This window comes from Cyprinodon variegatus, unplaced genomic scaffold, assembly GCF_000732505.1.
Source record: "Cyprinodon variegatus isolate N-32 unplaced genomic scaffold, C_variegatus-1.0 Scaffold162, whole genome shotgun sequence".
NCBI classification, from domain to species: domain Eukaryota; kingdom Metazoa; phylum Chordata; class Actinopteri; order Cyprinodontiformes; family Cyprinodontidae; genus Cyprinodon; species Cyprinodon variegatus.
Genome location: NW_015150615.1, coordinates 477,251 through 480,998, shown reverse-complemented (window position 1 = coordinate 480,998; position 3,748 = coordinate 477,251). Strand labels below are relative to the sequence as shown.

The window sequence follows — 3,748 nt, the reverse complement described above, 5'->3', positions numbered from 1 at the left end:
GAGGAGTCCAAGTGTTATTTAACATTAAGTGATGAGAGCCTGGTCTTCGACCGGCTGCACTGCTGCTGGGCTCAGGTAGGGAATTATTCGCTCTTTGCAAATGTAACAATGACTTCATTCATTCCTTAACCAGCAGCTTCATCTGGTTGCAAACCAAGGTTTCCAATCAAAGTTTGGCATACTGTCTGCTGATTGTGTTTGGTTCTTGCCAAAACAAGACCATGGCTGTTTCTCAATTTGCGATGGTGGTATAGTTGTGAGCATAGCTGCCTTCCAAGCAGTTGACCTGGGTTCGATTCCCAGCCCTCGCAATGTCTCGCGGGAGTGGTGGCCTAGTGGTTAGGGCATAGGGCTTTGAATCCTGAGATTGGGAGTTTGACCCCCCACTCCCCCAGATTGCCACTCTGAGTCCCTGAGCAAGACCCTTAACGCCACATTGCTCCCCGGGTGCCGCACAATGGCAACCCACTGCTCCCCAATGGGATGGGTTAAATGCAGAGATAAATTTCTCCAATGTGAGTTTAATAAAGTTCAATTATTATTTTAATTTATTCCTTTACCAGCCACTTGCTCTGGTTCTCAAGGCTTTCCAATTAAAGTATGGCATCCTGTCTGCTCATTGTTTGGTTCTTACCAAAACAAGACCATAAGTCTGGAGGTACACAATGGAGCATGTGACCAGTGAGTAAACAAGGAAACATGTTGGGTGTGAAGAAGCAGTAGCTGCCTGATGGACAATAAAGGGAAAGTGGTCTTCATGTTTCTCTTCTGAATCCTTTTTGATTACTTTGAAGTCTTTAAATTGTTCTACTGCCTGCAGATTAAAGACGTTTAAGTAGAGATCTCTCACTTTTAGACAGCTTACTGTGTGAAATATGAAAGTCTCCCAAAATCAACTCCTGCATCGTCTTACGTCACGCAGTGAGAGAAGCACACTTTAAAAAAACGGCTACATTAACAGGAAACACAACCTCAACTTCTTTGGGTGCAGTAACTGGACCTACTTTCTAATTATATGAATGAAGGAGGAATCTGTGTTTATTCATATAAAAATGTTTAAATACACGCTGCCACTTGGCTATAATGAGTTTATTTCAGCATCTGGGTGATAATTACTAGCACAGCATATGGAAATGCTTACTTGTCCCACTTTGAATCTTGATTTACCAACAACTGCATCGTACAAAAGTCTAATTCTAAATTTTATTCACCAGGAATTGTTTCCTGTTTGCATGAAGCCGATTTGGACATAGAGCAAACTCATGGTTATTGCCTTGCATTAAAAGCATCTCATTGCACATCAATAAAAACCCAATTCAGTTAAAAATAAGTGAATAAGAACCTTCTAAGTGACAAAATGTAATTTCATTTCCTTCTCATAGCGTCTCGTTTGTTAATCCCTCTGTGAAACTCCCCCAGATAGATTAGCACAGCTTTGATTTGTTAATATCTTGATGTGGAAAAAGTCACTCATTTGCACAACCACTCCTGTCTGTGATCATGGGAATGTCATATGGAAATAGTGTTTGGTCGGAGTTCTCAGGCGAGACAACTGTAGGAAATGTGCCTCAGACTGGGAACCCACGCATCAAAGCATCACAGCGAAGCAACTGCATGGAGGAATTATGACATTTATCTACTTTTCAAAGGAAATATTTAGCAGATGTCTCTCAGGGGATGACGTCCGCATTCTTGGACTTCTCAGCATTTCGGTGTCCATCAAATGGAAAACACCTTTTATTAATATAATATCCCCTTAAAGATGACGACTCTATTTTTTATAAGTAAATGATGTCCAAAAATCTTTTGTCTCTTTATTCTTGTTAAAAAAAATAAATAAAATGAAATTCATAAATTAAACTTTGAAAAACTTTTTTCATCTGAATGTGCTTTACTGGAGGCATGCATGTTTGTCAAAGAATACTACTGCCACCTACTGGTTTGTGACGTCACGGTGCGGTATCGGCTGTTGATCAAGTCCCAGTGCTGTATCTGGTGTTTGTCACAACGCGCTATTATCCAAGTCATCCTGAAAACATTCTTCTTCCAAATGTTGGCTACATATTACGTGTTTTTCTCTGGCCAGAAGTTTGATGAAAAATCCTCCCTCTTCAAATTAGCAATCCAACGACGAACCCGTCCGAGGAGGATCAGGAATCAGAAAGGTGAAATAACTAATTTTTTTGCCATGCACGTGGGCATTGTCAGTTTCACTATAGCTCTGGTGAATTTCAATGGTGAAGTTCTCTGGAAATCTTCAATAATTGTTGTTGATTGCAGATGTGTCTAGTAGTTCCCATTGATTTTGCTTGTAAAGCGGGGAGAATGGCGCTAGGCTTACCGCACTGTGACGTCACTGCTGGAAGATGGCAGGAGGGAGGGGTTACTGTATTTGGGCAGAAATGGCCACTCCCACAATCAATGATCACAATGAAAATTATTGTTTTTATTTTATCACTGATTAATGCTAAATTCATTAAATCACCGCAAATGTATAAGTTTAAGGTATAAATAACAATCCATTGATTATTTCTTGCTGACTGGATTTCTCCATTAATTTGCATTCTATCAAATTTCATTTTGCAATTCTATTTTTTATTGCATTTATTTCATATTGATTTTTATGAATTGCATTCTTTTCAAACTGATTCTTTCAGATCATATTCTCTTCTCTTCAGAGGGCGGGCTTTCCTCCATTGAGAGGAGTGAAGACAGATATCTATTGGTCTGCTGCAGCGAGTGTTTCGATTGGGCAGGAAATTAAGAGCATGTGATCCTTAAAATGCAATTTAAAAGAAATTAATTCCTAAAAATGTTCGCTGCCTTTATTGTCGATGCGGCTGCCCGTAGCTGTGGCCGTAAAGTTTGAAGTGCCTGTCGTGGTGGCAATCCCCGAACCCGGTGGTGGACACCGATAGTAAGGGATGCTGTCAAGCTGAAGAAGGAGTCTTATCGAGCTTGACTAGCTTGTGGGAATCCTGAAGCAGCAAGCAGGTACCGTAAGGCCAAGCGTGTCGCGGCCCGGGCGGTTGCAGAGGCAAAATCTCGGGCCTGAGAGGAGTTCGGAGAGGCCATGGAAATCGGTTGGCCTCAAAGCGATTCTGGCAAACCGTCCGGCGCCTCCGGAGGGGAAAGCAGTTCTTCACTAACACTGTTTTTAGTGGGAGTGTGGAGCTGCTAACCTTGAAGGAGGATATTGTCAGGCGGTGGAAAGAATACTTTGAGGATCTCCTCAATTCGACAGACACGGGGAAGAAGAGATGGGGTTGGATTCGTATGCTTTGAGCAGGAGTCTGGTTCGCATTGCGAACCAGAGGGCTGCCCTCTGTCACCGGTCCTGTTCATAACTTTTATGGACAGGATTTCTAGGCGCAGCCGAGGACCGGAGGGGGTCTGGTTTGGGGACCAGCGGATCTCGTCCCTGCTATTTGCGGATGACGTAGTTCTGATGGCTCCCTCCTGCCAAGACCTGCGCTGGCGTGGTTCGCAGCCGAGTGTGAAACGGCCAGGATGAGAATCAGCTCCTCCAAGTCTGAGGCCATGGTTCTCGACCGGAAAAAGGTGGCTTGTCCCCTTCAGGTTGGAGGAGAGTCCTTGCCTCAAGTGGAGGAGTTCAAGTATCTTGGGGTCCTGTTCATGAGTGAGGGAAGAATGGAGCAGAAGATCGATAGACGGATTGGTGCAGCTGCTGCAATAATGTGGACACTGTGCCGGTTTGTCGTGGTGAAGAGGGAGCTGTGCAAAGCTC

The 3,748-nt window shown here is 43.4% G+C and overlaps 1 non-coding gene across 1 annotated transcript; it reads left to right on the top strand.

The window, feature by feature from the left end:
- Positions 1-239: 239 nt before the first annotated feature.
- trnag-ucc lies at positions 240-311 on the top strand. Its single transcript has one exon. It is a non-coding gene; the product is annotated as a tRNA-Gly (tRNA).
- Positions 312-3,748: the final 3,437 nt, after the last annotated feature.